Here is a 19,530-nt window from a genome sequence, read left to right on the forward strand (position 1 = left end):
ATTAGCTGACCCCTGAGGGTTTATTTAGTTTAACAATGAGCTGCTTTTACAACTGAAGGGTCTAATAAAAACACACCCTGTTTCGCTGTAGTCATAATAATCGGTCTGAGGGTGCAGAAAATCTGCAGTATTATAAAGACAGTGATAGTTAATATAATGTGTCATTATTCAATATGGAGCACAGTGTGTGTGTTCAGAATAGTAGAAATTAAAGCATAACTCAACTGGGATTCTTTTTTTAATCAAAGGCACATAAAAAAGCAAAAAGCATAAGTGTGGGTAAAATGTAGGGAAAAAGCAATTATTTCAACACAAGCTGCTTTTTTCTCCCCACTTGTCTTCACATCTGGTGGCACGAGGGAGCAGGCGGTGCTGTCAGAGTTGTACACTCCATACAGACTTTATGTTACATGATCCGTAACTCTATCTATAGGTGTTATAGTATCATTCCCACCATTAAAGAGGTTTTCCACCTTCCCAGTGACCCCCGCCTCGCCTCACAGGACACAGAAAACGACCTGATGGCAATGTCTTTTACTGTACCGAGGGTGAGCTGAAGTGTGTGTGTGCCTGAGGGTGTGAGTGTGTCCCTGAGTGTGTGTGTGCGCGAGCCGGTCACTCTGGACTCTGGCTCTGGGAAGCCGGCAGGCTCGACCTTCTCCTGTGTGAGAGTGAGGGAATCTAGCACGGCCTGTAAGCATGTATATCAGGTCATCTCACGGCTGGGTGGAGACTCCCTGGGTGGCCCACCGTGGTCAATACTGCACTGGTGACTGGACACACAGAATGAGATAATCTCCTGCTTTCTTTCAGGTCGCCCCCATACACACACACACACACACACACACACACACACACACACATACACGCACAGGTCTCCCTTTTTTATGCCGGCCTGACCACCGAGGCTCGTCTGGTCATCATTTCAGGTCAGAACCAGTGGGATGGGAGGCAGGGGGCAGGAGAGTCTGGCCTGAGCTAAGGGACAGTGTTGTCGGGGGAGCGTGGGGAGCGTGGGGAGGGGGCTGGAGGGGAGAAGTGAGCCCATTTCAGCCAGCGCAGTGGAGCACACTGGGGGCACTGGAGCATCGTCTCCGCTGGCTGTTGGGGGGAAAACAAAAGGAGGTGTGATCGCCACAAAAAATAGAACCTGTGTGTGTGGCACGGTTATGAATGTGTATCATTGTTCAGAGTTTCCTTCAGCTCCAGCAACTCCCTTCATCACCCCTGCTGCTCACACACAAAGGCACCTAATTGACACTACAGATATAGGCCACTACAGTTTAACTGTTCCTCCAAACCTTCAGCCGCTGCCGGATTAATCCGTGTATTTCCACATCCTGCACATTGTACATCCTGTGTAGAGGAAACAAACCGCTGATATTCTGAATATATGTAGTATGATATTGAAAATAATAGCATGAATAATATTATAATATTTTAAATAATAGCATGAAAACAAATAAAAGAATTAACCGGACATAATTAACAGTTAACTTTCTCTGTTAGACTTCTTTTATAAATATATATATATATTCAAAACAAATATGTAATATGTATTTAAATTGCTATTACAGCTGGCGTTCATTGAAATGTCACCCAGACGAGGTCAACAAATATGAAGCAAATAGAAATAAATTATATGAACCTTTGGATAGAGAGAGGTAAAATCAAATTCTTAAGTCCAGCTCTTTTCATCACATTACTGGACTAAAAGTAAATTAAAAAGTATCACCGGGCTTATTTGTTCTGTATAAGAGTATAACATTTAAATACAAACATTACAGAAATGTACAGAAACTATATAAACAGAGAAGGAAAAAAACAACTGAGGCGGTTTTTAATTTCAAAATCTCGTGCACTTTATTTGAAATCTCAGAACAAAGCAAAGACTGTTTTTAAATGAAATAGTTCATTACAGAATGAAAGTAATTATCTGCATCTCATGCTCCAAACAAGAAAACAAGAACATTTTTTTAACTGTAGCTCACTCGTATTTAGATATTTTTTCAGTCACACTTTATGTAAAGTTTACTGAGAAAGAAAATAAAACAGAAACAAATTGGGAAAATTTTATCGGACAAGTTTACTTTACAGTTTACACAACTCCTAATTTAACAGAACCTCCAAACATACCTTTTTGAAGCAGCTTTGACTTACCTGTTTTCAAAGTCCGGGGACCAGATGAACAACAATATAACGATGTGTCTGAGTGTTCATGCAGGTGTGGAGGTGGCATTTTATCTTTTGTGGTCAGGGCTGAGCATGTTCAAAGAAACTGGCTACAGGCGGCGTGTGTTTCGTTGTTCAAGGCCCAAGGGTGGGATCACTGCTTTTCATCCACATGGTAGATATTTCAAAGACTGCATCTGAGAAAACACAAGCATAGAAAAAGGAGAGTTCAGTAAAGGAATGAACCTGCAAATTGTGCTTTTAGTTCGGCTGTGTTGTACCGATTCTGGATACATTTAAGTAAATGCTGACAGATCTTTATGAAAAGAAAGGGATGAGCCCACATGCAGAGCAGTTTCCACCACGTGAGCACAATGCATACATCCAGGAAGAATGACGTTTGGCCGTGTCATCATCATAACGTCACGCCGAGCCGTTAATGTTTACAGGAGGGGGAGTGTGTTTGTTTGTGCGCATATCAGCTGTCTGCATCCATGGTGTGCATGACCCCTGAGCTAGCAGACAGTCATGGTTCAAAGGTCGGGGTAGATCCTGTCTGGGCCTCCTGGCTGACCCCAGTGCCTGCAGCACAAACACATACACAAAAACTGGGGGCTCCATTGAAGGAAGGGGGATGGGTAGTCCCCCTGCCAGACTAATATCACCTTTGGGATTAGGATCCAGACAGAAATACATTGACCCCAAACATGCTCACACACACACACACACACACACACATGCACACGCATGCTGCTTCAGTTGCCAGATCTGCTTGGTCATAAAACAGGACTTGGCTGTGCAGCATGATGCAGAGAGGAGCAGAGGTGCTGAGTCTGGGAGGACCGTCTAATTATCTTTGGGCGCTGAGTTAAAGAGGGTAGTGGAGGAGACTGGGGAGGTTCAAGCGTCATCATGGTGAACAGGAAAAGAGGCTAATACATTGCGAGGTGGCAACATGAGGCTGTTAATCTTGCAAGGAGGGGAGAAGAGGCCAGGGAACAAATCTGTAAGGCAGGCATAAGTGCAGATACAGTTTGCAATCAATGTTGTGTAAGTTAACCTTATGTTGAGTGTATTAACCATTTTACAAATACAAGCTCACACAAACAACGTACATTATGTTAAACCATTATATATTTAACAAAAATGAAGCCAAAAAAAAAAAAAAAAAAAAAATATATATATATATATATAATAATATATATATAATAATATATATATATATATATATATATATATATATATATATATATATATATATATATATATATATATATATATATATATATTCCATAGGATTTAAGAGGATAGATAGTAGCAAGGTGCTGCTAATTGTTAGCTCTAGATGAAGTGGTGGTCAGCCAGTGTGCAGACCTCTATAAAAAGGTATTTTGCCAGTTTGCCCTCCTGTCAGACAAAATAATTCTGATGTGCAATAACACTATGCTAAAAAGGGAAAGACATGAGCAATATTGGTTGAGAAGAAAGTGTTTTTAGACATCAAAATGGAAAGGGGCTATATAAAATGTACAAACATCTAGTGTTCAGTGTTCTGCAGTGAGAAAAAGGATTAGCAAGTGGAAAGCATTCAAGACAGTTTGCAATTTTTCCCAGGATCATCTCAGCAAATGTACCCCAACATCTGACCTTGCAATACTAAGAGAAATGTTGGATTAAAAAGGGGGTATCAACTGTTGCACATGACTGTATATGCAATCTATACAGTATTCAGTGGGGGGTCATTTCTTCAATGTTTAATCATACAACAACAAGCATGTTGGGCGTAGTTAGGGTTTGCTGTGTTTCGTTGCCCAGCAACAGTTTTTCACATGAAGGAACTAGAGATTGAACTGCTGACCTTCCAAGTGGAGAACAACCACTCAACCCACTAGCGATCAATGCAAACAAAGATGCTGGGATATGTCAAGTATTGTAGCTCTTTAATTTAATCCAAATACTGATGTGGTTATACAAAGTCAGAGCCTGGAGCAACATCATCAGCATGCTAGAAGTTTGCAAAAAAAAAAAAAAAAAAAAAAACGACCCGAAGAGAAGAGGAACTGTAGGATTTCAGCCTCGAGTGAAAAAAAGGTCAAATTCAGAGGAGCTGATAGGCTTCTGCTACCGGGCCACTGGGAAAACTTCCTAAATAAGCCAGAGTGTTAAGCCTGCTAATCCCCTGTATTATTGTAACATCTGTGAGGTCTAGAGCGGCTCTGCTAGTGATTACCGAGACAGATGTAAACAATATCCTGGCTGAAAAGGAGAGGAAGGAGCTTGGTTAAGTAAGAACCTGCTGTTAGGATCAGAACAGAAGATGGTTAGAATTTGGAGAATATAAAGCAGGTATGGTGGGATGATGTGTCAAGGGGGATAAGGGGGAGAGGGGAGGGGGGGTGATGAAAACCAAAGCAAAAGATGTAGCAACTGTGATTTTTGTAGAAAGATGTAAATAGAAAACAGAAAATGAGAAGAAAGAAAGTGGAGAACTGTATTAGAGTTAAACTGAGGGGGTGAAGAATGCAGGATGCCCGGGACCCCTGAACAGCCCAGAAAACTGGGGAGCAGCTATGGGTGCTAGCGGCGGGAGAGCAAATAGGGCACAGGGAACAGAGGGGGGATGGGGGAGACAACAAGAGGCTTGGAGGATGCTCTCCCCGCTCAATTCAGCTGTGGCCGTCCGTCCGATATCCCATTAAGGTTTGGGACAGCTTTTGGGGAAAGAAGAGGGGAGCGTCACAGACTGGGGGGATAGGTGGAGGGGAAGTGAATGGGAGGCTGCTTGCCTCTCCAGTTTGGCTAGCCATTAAATCCATGGGGGTTGTGTGTCTGCTTCTCTGCATACTAATTCCTTTTTTTTTTTTCTCCCCTTGAACGTGAGCATGGAAGAGGGCCGGGGGGAGTCAGGGGCAAGATGCCCCGATGAAGAGCAGTCAGGGAGACAGGTCCAATAGCCATTAGCCAGACTATTATTGTTATCCCTATGAAATTGGCATAGTTCTGTTTTAATTTATCAAATCTATTTATCTATTCTATTTTTAAAATATCTATATCGATTTTTAAAATACAAAAATAACAAACTATAATTCAAGCTAGTCAATTTTGTCTTATGAACTGATTAATCCACTCGTAAAAAAAAAAAAAAAAAAAGTCCTAACAGTCTTTTTGTACTCCCCCATCCGCAGGACTGTAAAACAAAGCCCCCTTTTCAGACGAAGCTGTTCTCACTAGAGTGTAATCTATATACACTATTTAATAATCCACAAGCAAAAAATGGTCAGAACTCAGATCTAAACCACCGCTGTCAGATAACCGTGCGCAGTGACCCGATTTTCTGAGACACAATGATGCAAACGCAACATCGGCAAACGTGCTGCAACATCGGTATACAGTAAAACAAATCAGTAGCAGCTAATGTCATCCGTCAGAATCTTGTTTCCGTTGCGTGTTGAGCGAGTAGACAGAGAGTATGCTTTGTGTATGTGAAACCTGGCTGATTGCCACGGGAATCTGTGTGTGTGGGTCGTTCAAGGGCCCTGCGAGAAGCGGAGCGGACAGCCTGGCAGGGTGATGGTTGAGTCTGGTGATGCAGGCAGACAGTTTAATGACAGTCCTCACCCCTGAACACACAGACCTGTGAGCGCCTGGCATGCTCGCAGATGAACTCACACGGTATGACACATGAGCATATATGTGTGATCTATGGTGTGCTGTTTTGTGCACGAGACGCATGGCCTGGTGAAAATGAAAGAGGAAAAAAAAATATTTCTATTTATAGCCTCGGATAAAACAACTTGGCTACAAATAGTTTCCAAGTACTTCTTTGGAAATGTCGTAATATGTTTTCATTTAGAGCTTGTTCTTCACATTTGAGGATTCCAAACAGTGCTTCGAGCTGTCATTAGGAATAGCTAATTAAAAATAGTAGTGGTGGCTGCTAGTCGTGTTTGCAGAGGAGTGGTGAGAAAGTAGGAAAACTTTTCCAAGGGCTCAACAGTAGCTGGGCTCTTTGTGCTTTTATTGTCTGCTAAGTTGTGCCTGGCCATGGCTTTGCATCTTATTCAGCGAGACTTGTTCGGGTCTGGACTTGAATTTGGTACCCAAACAAAGACATAGAGCCACCTCATTAAAAAAACATGTCATTGGATCAGGCCTGGGCTGAATTGTGTGATTTTCCCTCCTACCATAAGTGACCGTGACTGCGCGCTGGGCTGAATGAGAGGCCGAGTGGAGGCCTGCCCACGGAGCGCCGCGCCGCTTTCCTATGGGAACCTCCCCCCTCTCAGAGGGAGCGGGGGGTGAGCACATCTAAAGCTTTGTTGGTCTGTTAACACAGATTTATAAAATGACTCTATGGAGTCAGCTAATGAAAACCACAGCCCCAGCATTTCTTCTGACAGAAGGAGATTGTGTAAATTAAAATTGGACAGTAGAATGAAGGAAATCCAAATAAAATGCACGCTATCTGGGATGAGTTGTGGCGCACATGTAAAGAGGCTTTATTGGGTGTGTGTCTGCATAATTGGTTCAGCATGCTGCATATCTCAACATGAGTGGAGCGTTGGGCTCCCAAGTGCAGCAGCCACCGGGATGAAAATGCATGCACATGCTTCGCCTCTCTCTCCCTTTCCTTTCCCCTCGCGCCATGCACAAGCAGCGAGGACCCCGTCCTCGCCGTCTTATTGCTGTCTGCTGTCTGCCTGATGAAAAAGCAAACCGACAAAGGGGGTCCACATGCCTAAAGGCAAGAAAACACACATTTCTAAACAGGAGCGACAGAAACATGAAGCGTGATGGGGAGGTGCTCAGACATGCCGTCAGGGATCCACCCGTCTGTGTGATTCACTGTCTTTTTTTTTTTTTTTTTTTTTAATGCTGTTATCCTGCTACATGAGAAAGTGTGACCGTTCGGCGTCTGTCACCACCCAGCAGAGGTGATGGTCTACGGGACTGCGAATGCACCAGAATACATTTGCACAAAGACTCTGGCATGTTGCCAGATGCACTGCTGAGAGAGCACAAGCCCATGATTGCCCCCCCCCCCCCCCCCCCCCAAATTAAAATGATAATGGAAACATGCACAAAACAGGAAACTGTGACTTTATTTTTATTTTTTTCAAAAATAATCACGGGAGCCTGCTCGTCTCTGAGGGGAGCTGGGTTTATGTTTATAGTACGAGCAGTACTTGTGAACCAGTAAGTGAATGCAGCAGCGTAAAGACGAACCACGGGGGGCACCAAAATCAGAGGTTATGCAAATCATTTTCATAACCTGGGATAATTTAGCTCGTGGGGGATGATGAAGACTACCCTTGCATCATTTTAGATGAATAGGGAAAGCACTTTGACTTAAAAGTAAGGCTAAAATACATTTTTAGAGCCAAATGTAAAAAGCTCTTTTCATAACAGACATATCTGACATTTACGTGTAGCAGAAATGCTGAATGTGTTTAATCTAAATGAAAAAAGTTGTACTCTTTTTGTTCATAAGATTATAACATTTTTCTGAGGTCTTAATTATTTGTCTGTGACATGTTTCTCAAATAGCAGAGGCATACAATACAAAAGTACCCCCTTTTCAGCATGTCTTTACAGCTCTGTTCACAGCAGCTAGTTTAGCATCAGTCAGCATCTCAGCGTCTTCTAAAATAAATGTTCCAGGTGTGTAATACCTTGTTACAGAAACGGAAAATCTAGAAAGATGTGAACTTGTGTGGCGATACAATATGATGACACTGGATAACATCTGATCTGGGTCTGTGGTGTCAGAGGTGCATCTGCATCTTTCAAACACCTGAGCAGAATTTTATGGATTTTATGATAAATGCAACTATGGTAGATAGTGGGGAAAAAATGAATTATTATTCATTCTATTGTCTCAAATTGCTAACATAGAAAATAGGAAAAAGTGGCATTAAAGAATGTCACCGGACAATTGTTTTGTCCCACTGTAGTCCAACTTCAAAATAATGCAGAAATTAGACCTCATTTCTTCACACAAAGGCCAGATATATCTACTTTCTGATTGTATTAAAAGATACACAAGAACTGGGCCTAAGATGATAGGATTCCACTAACCTTAGGATACAGAGCTGCTCTCAGGAATAAAAACCAAACACATTCATTTTGAAAATAAAAACAGGTAGGGAGCAGAATGGGGAGTGGGGAAGCCCTGTTATAAACCTCTTGCAGATATAGTCAGCTTGCCAAACCATCCTGTCAGATCAGTGCCTGAGGAGAGGAGGAGGGGGAAAGAGAGTCGGCAAGAAGGGGAAGAGAGCAGAACAGGGGTGAAAGGGGTCAGCAGGGAGGAAAGCTAAACCCCAGAAGCAAGCAGACGATTGTGTGTGTAGCGCATTTATATTTCCGCGTATGTGTCTGTGTGCGTGTGTGTGTGTGTGTGTGTGTGCGTGAGTGGGTGGGTGGGTGGATGGGTGTGTATGTGTGTCAACGCCAGCTGGGCAGACATTTACTTGACATGCTGATAGGGATTTAAGCAGTGGGTGGTGTGTCTGACCAAGGTGAGTGAATGAGCAGAGAAGGGGAGCCGGTGGGGATCGGAGGATGATGGGAGGTGGAGGGAGGCGTCAGACCAGAGGGGCTCACAAAACTGCTGTTACTAAGCTTGGTTTCAGCGTGACTTGAGACGATTAGAAGACAGAGACAGAAATGTGGAGGAAAACGGGGGTAAAAAGGGGCAGCTTTTTGTAGGAGAACCCCTCCAGGCTCTGCGAGAGAAGGGGGACCGGTCTATGAGGTGATGAGAACAAGTGGGGTCTTCCTTTCAGGCACTCTAATGAAGCTTAAGTCCCCGATGCAGAATGGGAGCAGGCGACCGCAGGGTGGGTTTGCTTGTGCCTGCGTGCCTCTCCATTTCTGCCCTCTCTTCCTCTGTCCTGTCTTTTACCACATCTCGTCTCCTTCATCTCCTCCCCTCACACGCTGCAGTCCCTCCTCTTAAAGGGCTTACACAGTCCACAACGCAATGTGCATATATGTATCGTGACTCGTAGACTTGACTGCTGGATGGTTTGATGAAATGGCTGCGGCAGAGTGGATTTCACCGGGATAAGGACGGTTGGAATTGATGTCCGGCTTGATCCAGAAGTTCTGGCACATTGCACAAAATTAAGAAATTGGGGCAAAAATAAAACAGATATCAGGATCGTAATTTCATTCAAATTTAAAAATTGAGATGAATTGAAATGACATCTGCAGAGAGCGACCCCCAAAACCAGCCCAGAGTGGTGCTTGTGATGAAAGACACACGCGTCTTATTGAGGCACGCATAGTCGATGAAGCTGGAGCCGACATGTTAAATTACAGAAGGCAGCAGACTGAGACAGACGAGAGGGGCTGTCAAAGCGTCTGACTGGGGTCGGCCGTGTTTGGCTGGGGGTTGTTTGACCAAAGGGGTTGACTGGGCTGCAGGGCTGATTTCTGGCACGATCTGGCTAAGGGGCCGGCTGGAGACCGTCCAGGACTCGCTGCAGGGGGGGGGTGGGGGTGGGTGAAGTGGGTGGGTTAGAGAGGGGTGGGTGTTCCTCTTCCTGCCCAAGAAGTCCCGGGAGCGAAGCAATAAGAACCAGCTTATGAAATGAGAAAACACGGCGGCAGATTACAGACAAGCCAAGCAGCCGACTGGGGATGAACAGCAGACGGATAGCAAAGCAGCACACACACACACACACACACACACACACACACACACACACACACACACACACACACACACTAGGGATGGGCGGTATGGACTAAAAAATGTATCACGATAATTTCTGGCATTTATCCCGATAAAGATAAAAATGACGATAAAAAAAATACCAATTCAACTCCATCTTTTTAACTATAAATCTATCTCGCTCTCAGATCCGCCATGTTTGTTACACAAAAACATCATCAACGGGAATTTATCTTTCTTTCTTTCTTTCTTTCTTTCTTTCTTTCTTTCTTTCTTTCTTCTTTCTTTCTTTCTTTCTTTCTTTCTTTCTTTCTTTCTTTCTTTCTTTCTTTCTTTCTTTCTTTCTTTCTTTCTTTCTTTCTTTCTTTCTTTCAGGCTCATTTCCTTCCTTCCTTCCTTCCTTCCTTCCTCCCTCCCTCCCTCCCTTCTCCCCTTTCCTTCCTTCCTTCCTTCCTTCCTTCCTTCCTTCCTTCCTTCCTTCCTTCCTTCCTTCCTTCCTTCCTTCCTTCCTTCACGTACGTTCTGCGTGGATTTAACACAGAACCATAATTCAGCTTTACACACACACACACACACACACGCACGCACGCACGCACGCACACACACACACACACACACACACACACACGCATGCACACACACACGCACACACACCGCTCTATCCTGCAGTGATGACCCCTCCCCCCAGCCTCCTCTAACCTTGACCCTTGAGGTCCCTCTTAACCTATTTCTGAATGGAAGTCAGTGCAGCTGGGGTGTCTGGCCGTGAACTAACCGCAACCCCCTCCACTACATAGACTCCCTTGTCTCCCTTGTTCCCTCATCATTTAGCACGTTCCCACGCTTTGTGACTGAGATGCTCTCTCTGCATCTGAATGATTCAATCTAATATTTATGTGGCCACCGTCTTGCCTGTTTCTACGGGCAACAGCACTTTCAGGGTTGTGCGCGGATTGTGAAAATGACCTATTAAACATTATAATCCCAGCGGTTGATTTTTATGATGGTAATTTAAGAAGCTTTTGTTTATATTAGCACATAAATGTTCCTCTCTCCGGTCTTCAAATAGCATCCACAGCCTCTCTCTCTCAGCGACGTACCCAATAATAATCCATCCGGCACAAGCGCACGTGTACACTGTAGCATGCATGCGGAACAATGAGGGTGTGTGCGCCCATACGCATCATTCACGGGGGTTCAAACCCCACCACCTTCACATTTTCATTACGGCCAAGTCTCAGGCCTCTGTTAGAGCAGCGTGGCCTTTCGCAGGCAAGGAGGCAGTTTAATCACACATACAGCACAACTCCATTTTCATTTCCTTTTCATATGGCCCCCATTCCACTCCAGCTTCATAACTCTCCTCTCAGAGCTGTCTAGCCCATCTGAGTGTTTGCAGCTTGTTGAAATGACATAATCAGTGACTTGGATAAATGCCTGGCTGTTTTTCCCCCCAGTCTATAATCAGACTTGGGCCTCAGCAGCAACACTTGGAATTACACCCTAAGATGGGCAGCTTCATCTGAGGAACGTGCTCAAGCATCAGTGAAATGAATTTAGCTTGGTCTACTTAACGTATTGCTGCTAAAAGAAGGAGACTGACTTCTTGTGCTTTTCAAGAATTTAATATGCTCCTTTTCTAATACATGTTATTGTAATGGTTATGCGTGTACGTATTATTTTTCATGTTAATGAGGAGCAGATCTTTGGTCACGCCAGAAGAAGAAAGACCAGGATAAATTGAGTGATGGCTGTAAATGCTTTCAGCAACTATTACTTGAGAGGGTTGCCCACATTCAATCAATACCTCGGTGTGTAAAAAGCAAGGGGCAGTCAGAATGAGAAAAGCTGCGAGGGAGTAAGAAATAAAATGATAAGTGGAGAGAGAAAAGAAGACACACAAATGAACAGCCCAAATTCAGAAGATTAAAATAATACACTAGAAAATGTGTTATTATCTTTTTCTTTTTACAGTTGCACAAAAAAGCTTTTACTATTTGTGGGTCATCAGAATTTAGGCGGTTATTTTTTTTCTGTCCTGCTATAAAGCCATATTACTGTAACAATCATGATTCAGACATCGTCAGCTATTTTCCGTGATTTATCTCAAATTAAAACAATTGGATTTGCAATTATCAGTACATATACCCGGAGACAATGGTCCTCTTTAAAGACGACTGAATAATAATAGTGCGGACTGTCATTCACCCATGCAAAACCAAACAATAACAGTCAAGCATGCGCAGCATGGCCACCTAAACCCAGGGCGACTGTACCAACCCGCCAGTGTCCTGGATATTGAATTATGAATAGCTGCAGCGCTGTAGTAACACACATGCGGCCGCTGTCATTAGTGTAAAAGCTTTCTGCAGGGCTTGGTGTTTGGGAGTGCTTTTTCCTTGTGAGTAAGTGTTTATGGACCTGTGCAAGTCCGTGTGTGTGTGTGTGTGTGTGTGCAGTGAGTGATGATACACTTGCATGCATGGTGCAGTGCTATGTCCAGTGAAGGTTTTTTGTGGCACATGGCACCATCTTGTTGTTTGAAAATGCATCTTAAAAGGTAAAACTGCTCCTTTGTGATCCAGACAAAACGGCGTAACGCTGATGAACCGATTTCCCTCAGTCAGCGGCTTTTATCGCCTCTCATTCACGTCGTCTTCACTGTTTTAGAAATACAGCTGTAGTTGCACTAAAAGCAATAACATGCTTTTATTCACTTCCTAATTCTAGAAAGCTTACAATAACTGGATGAATAAATAAGCTTAATCTTCATAGCTGCTTTTTTCCTGTTCCAGTCACCCTCTGAGAGCTGCTTTGAGCGTATCTGTTGTTGTGGCTTCTACCCAACAAAGCGACAGCCCCTCCAGACTAACCACAACCACCGCTGGCTCTTTATACTAACCTGCTTACATCTACCTAACGGCAGAATAGCCGTGGGCTGCTTAGACAGAGACATGTATTCAAATCGTCTGCAAGACACAAAGATTGGCTCCAGACTTAAAACAAAACAGAAAAAAAATAAATCTCTGCTTATCATGACTGGATCTACAGGAAAATGTTTCTGCTGTAGCATGAACAACCTTTACTTAGAACGGCTGAATAAAACACACGGACGGGGGGTTTTGCTGGAATTGTTGTTTATATTAAGATTGCAAAGTCATTTTACTGTCAGACCTGCCTCACACTTTTAAGTTCTCTGGCTTCAGCTTACAGAAATACAAACTATACCATGTCATTATAACAGAAACAGGATAGTTTCTCCTGGAAATAAAAAAGAAAATACAAATAGCAATTATATGTGTTTTAATACGCTCGTGTTCTTATAGTTAATTTGAGCGAAACATACAGAACGCGCATGGATGTGCCATACTCCTCTCACTTCCTGTAAAGTTCAAAGGGATCCTGGTGCAGACTCACAGCAGATGCCGTGCAGCAGGTCCTGGGGGTGGCAGAGGGGCAGGACACACACACCTCACCCAATCAACCTCTGCCATAATTACCAGTGACAGGTGGAAACAGCTACAAATGTCATGGGAGCTGACTATGAAATGGACAATTGCACAAATACACACGCATCTACGGAGCATAGAGATGCACACACACACTCACACACGCATGCACACATGTTGATGTGCAACATCAGCAGCGGAGGTTTCCGTTGCCACAGCTAGCACCACATTAAAACCATAAAGCACCAAGACGTCTCCTTCTCCACGTATGCGACGCGTACCCTGCTGCTCCCGCACCGATGCCCCTGATCCCCCCTGCACTTTGACAAGGCGTAATAAAGCCTGTATGAAGCGCCACATTGTGTGGCGAGAACACAATGTTGCATGCTGAGTGCTGTGAGAAGGGCGTACACTGGCGGGTCCCACGGCGCAGCAGCGCACCAGGGCCTATAGCAGCGAGTGTTGAGCATGCTAATGAGGTCATTATGTTATGCCTCTCCCTTGCTTTTGCTCTCCTTTACAGTGAGGGGCTTTGCCTGTCAGAGGAGCTCCCGAGTAATGCAGCCGACCACAGATGTCGCGTATGGCACAATGAGAAAAGACACACGAGCTTTCGCCGTGTGAGTTGTGGAGAGAAGAAAAAAAGAGGTGATGCTGCATTTTTCAGTTGGCATCAATCGCACGGAAATGGCGCTGGTGATTTGCATGCAGAATAAGGTGAACGTAAAGAGATGTAAAGAGCTGAACAACAGGCAACATTCATTTGCTAATTGCCCTGACTGCGTATTCAATCAGCAGCCAATGCAGGATTTTGCTTTTATCCCTTTTTACACCCACGCTATTATTTACAACCAAGGGGGAGGGGTTAAGCACCAAAGCACATGCAAAAGGCAATTACAAGATATTTGCATAGCCGTTAACAATCAGAGGGCAGATGGCAAACAGCGGGCATTAGAAGGCGGCGAAGCGCCATCTTGGCTGAGGGAGACAGCTGGCATACAGGAATCGGCCATTTTGTAAGTAAGTGTCGCTGCCAGGCTGAGGCGAAGAGAGGCACCAGCTTATTTCTGTATGCCAGGAGATTGGCAGGCGAGAGGGGGGGGGGTGGTGATTTAATACCCTCCCTGGTACAGACAACGCCAACGTAACATGTCTGTGTGCAGTTTTTCGGGGAGGGATGGATGTTACATCAGCATAACAGAGTTAGGAGAATAATTCTTTTATACCTGAGATTATTTGAACATGAGTGAGAAAACGAACAATCACATGATACTCACCGGGAGGTGCATATTTCATCATATCTGTAAATGTGTTTGGGAATGCGGCCCTCTGGACGACCACGAGCAGTTTTCACTTCCTGAGCATAAACTCGAATTTCCTCCTGAAATGTTCTACATTCTCTTATTTTTCCATTCGTCTCTGTTAAAAGGCAACGTTCTTTAGTCTCAAAGCATTTTTGAAAGAAAAAGTGAGCGCAATAACGACGGCTTGTTAAACTGCTGTCCTTCTCAGTCCACCTCTCATTCAGTTGGAAGCCGTTAACGTCAGCGGACGTCAGGTGTCATTTCTCCCCACACGTAGCCAGCCTGAGATGTATGAAAAAACCTGGGCCCGCCTTTCTTTTCTTCCACCTTCAGATCAATACTGCACTGCCATATCCTCTGATGGGAGTTGCAGTTGTGAGGGTAAGAAAATCTAAGGCGAAAAGACAGGTTGTGCCTGATATAGTAGATGGGAGAAAAAGTTCAAATTGTCTTTTCATCCTGGCTTATTAGATCTGAGGTATATTGTGCCCTACATGCTTGGAAGTGGGATTGAGCTGAAAAGTCCCGTGTATCATCTCAGGTGGATCCTCATTCAAACAGTGAAAGTGGGATGAGTAATATGAGGGTGTGAGCTGGGAGAAAAAAGAGACGTTCAGCATCTCATTCTTCTGCCGTGTCTCGCCCTCCTTTGCTGTCTCCACGTCTTGCTCACAAACTTTTATCAAGTGGTGTTGGACGTCAAAAAACGCCCTGGGGCTGAACCACACACAAAGGCGGAGTCTTTCTCTTCCCCTCTCTGCTTTTTCCTCTCTTTCATGCACACGCGTGCACGCACCGACACACACGCTGCGTGTGGGGCCGTTGAACGGTTTAGGGCCCCGGCCCTGGCTGGTGCTGGGACTGCTGGAGAAGGAGAGAGAGATGAAGAGCGGAGCTGGGAGTGGTGGTTGCTGGTGGTGGTGGGTCCCTGGGCTCCGAGGCCTGCAGGCGGTGCTGGGCAACCTCTGCTAACCCCTCTCCTCCGTATTGATTTCTGCTGCTCCGCGTTGCTCCGCTCTGCCGAGGAGGCTCCTAGCCGGCGGGGAATGCGAGCACGGCTCACCCGCCTCACCTGCCTCTCTCCTGGCTTGGTTTGGCCTACCCTGCCCACTCTGCTGCAGCTTTGGCTGGCCCCTGCTTGGCTCCGCGGGACCCCTACACAACACCGGGGCCACAGGAGGAAGGCAGCCAGAGAGCCCATGGCGATCCACAGCTGCGTTCACCTGCTCAGGGTTCACTCGCTTCCAACCACCTCCTCGAACTGCGTCTATCGGTTTCTCATTCCAATCTTCCACCCACTCTGCTTTTTCTTTTTTCCTCCTCCTCTGCCTCCTCTTCTTGCTGCACACAAACAACCACAGACAAGAGATGGAGAAAAGACAAGTTGATCTCAACTTTCAGCATTGCTACCCCGCTCTGAATGTCCTTCCTGGTGTTTGATGAGGAGGAGGTTGAGGGTGAGGATCTTGGCATCCTCTCTCAGCTGGTAATATGAACCTGCTAACCTTAGCGAGCAGAAATTGCAGAGAGTTAAGTGTGTCAGGCAGCGAGATACTGCTTGCCAATGGTACTCTAAGCTATTATATTCTGATGTGCTGCAGATATAGCAAAACGTAGCAAGAGTGGGCCCATTTTTAAAATCACCACTGCATCAGTGGAATACATTAAAAATATTTACAGGAAAAGTTCTTCAACAACCATCCTCGTTTGCTGTCTCGTAGCAGCACAAGCCCAAACAGTTGCAGTTATTTACTATTAGGGGTGTAACGATACACTAATCTCACGATACGGTACGATACACGATATTGAGGTCACGATAACGAAACGATACGATATTATAGCAGTATTTTTTTAACAACCTTGCATGAGGAACATATGACTGGAAAAAATAGTCTTTTATTTGAAAGACACAAAATACAAAACAATGCTGTGCATTTGCCCTATTGTTACAGTTTGTAATGCTTTATAACTGTTTAAGTTTTAAAGAGAAAGCCAGGCCAACCATTTTCCACAAACTGAACTAAAAGTAAATATCAGGTTTGCATTATGCATCTTCAGTTTCATACAAGTAAAAATATTTTTGCCACAAACTGAATAGTTTCTCTCATGTATGATTTGACTTTTTTCTTTTCCAGAAATTTAACAACTAAAATTGAATAAATAAATACAAGTAAATAAATACATACAATTTTACATCATAAAAAAGATTGATTCATGCTCACCTTATAAGTGTAAGAGGAGATTTATTTTTGTTAAGAAGGTTATTTTGGTAATTCAGGGTTCATTATTTTATAAATATATTCTTTATATTCTGTAAATCAGGGACTATAATTACACTAGTCAGTTTATCAGTTGTATGTAGTATGTTTTAGATTGGGCGGAGTGATACAGCACTAGGTGTTGTGTTGATGTTCTGAAATCCTACGCTGTTGAGCGGACATTGACGTACACGCAAACTCACGCAGAAGTTGTCCCCGTGTTTATCCTACTCACGTCCCCAAAAAGGTTTAATTTAATAAGGTGAGGCTTAACTCTACACCAGCCTTACATAAGTAAAGGTTCAGAGCTCAAAACAGGACCGCAAAACGGGACTACTTTCTTCTCAGCGGAGTAAGATATTGGTCCGCGCGGTCGCGGTCGCGGTCGGATGCGCGTTTCTAGTCAACACAATAAATTAATATTAATATTCCAATATCGCGATACACTTTGTCACCTCCACGACGCGTATTGTGACGTTTTTGTATCACGAAATTTTGTGGCACGATATATTGTTACACCCCTATTTACTATAAAAAGCCAACATTAATGTCGCTTTTATTAGCCGTAAAAAGCCAGATCTAACACCGACAGGGTAGTTCAAACTACTCTTTCCTAACTCTTCTAGCAGTGTATGAGAGTGTGAAGGAATGGAAATGTTTTGGCCCGGGATAGCGGAGCCCCCTTAGAAACTTTGTCAAAGAAAACATTGCAGCTTTTGTATCAGCTAGAGTTATTCAAACGGGTTCAGCAGCCCTCTTCTTATGATAATAGTAGATGGGGTGGTGGTGGTGGAAGGGGTTTTTTGGGGAGGGCAATTTCTTTGAGGATTCATAGTCCTATTGTGTATCCCAACAGAGAAGGAGCCACGGTCAAATTCAACCCCCACCATGCCAACCGCACAATCGCCAAAAACGCTCCCACCGCAGTCACCAGAGAGAACCGCAGAGCTGCAGAGCAGCTCCACGTCTCTCTCCACCCCTCTGCACGCCCAGAAGTCAGGCTGAAATCTAGGGGCTGCCTGTGAGGAGGGACAGCAGCATAAAGTGCGGCGGGTTTAGAGTCAGTGGGCCGACAAGGCTTTGGAAGTTGGAGCTTTCTGTTACGGAGACAGCGAAAGGGGGTGCAAGTGCAATGTGGGGGTTTCACTGTTGGGACAAGAAAAGCAAGTTTGGGAGGGGGGCGGACGGGGGGGGGGGCGAGTTGAGTTAGGGGGACATGGATGGGGACCCGGGGTGCGGTGTATGTCTCAGACACAATAATGCTATTCATTGGGCTCAGACATGGGTGTTAACTCCCCTCTGACAGCGCACAATGAGACTCGCTGGCATTCAGGCAGCCTTGGTGATATTGTTAGTTCAGGGCTGCATTCTCGCTGCCGCAGGACAGAGCGCCTGCATTGTGCCCGAACAGGCGGGATGGATGGCGGGAGGTTTGGGAGGTGAAAGAAGGCAAAAGAAAGAACAGTATGTCTGTCTATCTGTCAGTTGCGAAGAGGAGAGGGCGGAAGGAGCAAAGAGGCTGGAGAAGGCAGGGAGGGTGAGTGGAGGTGGCGGCGTTGTTGAGGGTGTTTTTTGCCCCTCGAAAGGAGAATTATTGGTTTCAGGTGGAATAAATAAAAGGAGAAACATGTGACCCGAAGAAGATGTGCTGTAAATTTGCTGAGGACGGGACACAGATGTGTTCAAGACGACGAAGGCGCGGTGGCATTTATATCGGACGGGTTTTCATGTCAATTGTTCATATGAATATAAAAGAAGGATGAGCTATTGATACTAAGAAGGGAGAGATACAGAGGAAAATGTAACGTGTAAAGAAACTACAATAGTTAAAACAGCAAAGCAGGAATTCAGCAATCAAGTGCTGCAACAAATCAGGTTTATTCCGCCCTTTATTCTTCCAACATCGACGCGCTGCCATTCATTGTCTAATTGCTTGATTTTGTTGAACTAATCTGTGCCATATTCTTGCTTTGTTTCCATGTCTGTGCATTAAATCAATTGATTTTTTATTTTTTATTTTGGGACTTTTCATTTGATAAAAATCTGAGAAGATCAAGCTGAAGTTCATGAAATTGTGATGATCATAAATGAACAACAGATATGAAAATCACCCTCAGTTGCATCTTAAAAACCCTGCATGTAGGACGCCCCGACATTTAAAGAAAGGTTTGTCTCCCTCATGAAAATAAACTCATCCTCATCACCACTACTGCCCAAGCTTCTTTGAAACAGTTCTTTTTTATGTTTTTTAAACCTATGTGATTCTCTGGACACCAACACATCTATATTATAGAAAGACATGCAAAGTAGAAAAATAGGATGTATGAAAAGATGTATAATCATCCTTTCATCCAACTGGTTCCAACAGATGACACACAGCCCACGACTTGCACTGAGAGTATCACTGCTCCTTCTGCAGAGAACAACCTGCTCTCCTGAACAGTACTTTGTTTGTTTCCCCTCTGGTAAACTCTGACCAGCTGTTCCCATAGCAACCCCTACCTGTTCATTCGCTGTGTGTGTTTATGTGATAAAGGGAAGAGAGGCAGAGAGAGAGAGCGAGCGAGGTATAATACGCAGAGTAGTGCGGAGGCTCCATGATCCTAATGCGAGGATGCGCCCGTGTACGAGTTCGTGGGCGTGGGGTGGAAATATGAACTGAGGGA

The 19,530-nt window shown here is 44.4% G+C and overlaps 1 long non-coding RNA gene across 2 annotated transcripts in view; it reads right to left on the minus strand.

Annotated features, from left to right (window-relative positions):
* Nucleotides 1-1,916: 1,916 nt before the first annotated feature.
* LOC133457726 (uncharacterized) overlaps nt 1,917-19,530 on the minus strand; it is a 42,720-nt gene continuing 25,106 nt past the window's right edge. For both annotated transcript variants that reach the window (XR_009783900.1, XR_009783899.1), the window contains exons 3-4: nt 14,580-15,947; nt 1,917-2,369 (exon numbers count right to left, since the gene is read on the minus strand). This is a non-coding gene — a long non-coding RNA (uncharacterized LOC133457726). The remainder of the gene's footprint in view (nt 2,370-14,579; nt 15,948-19,530) is intronic.

Source organism: Cololabis saira, chromosome 13 (assembly GCF_033807715.1).
Source record: "Cololabis saira isolate AMF1-May2022 chromosome 13, fColSai1.1, whole genome shotgun sequence".
NCBI classification, from domain to species: domain Eukaryota; kingdom Metazoa; phylum Chordata; class Actinopteri; order Beloniformes; family Belonidae; genus Cololabis; species Cololabis saira.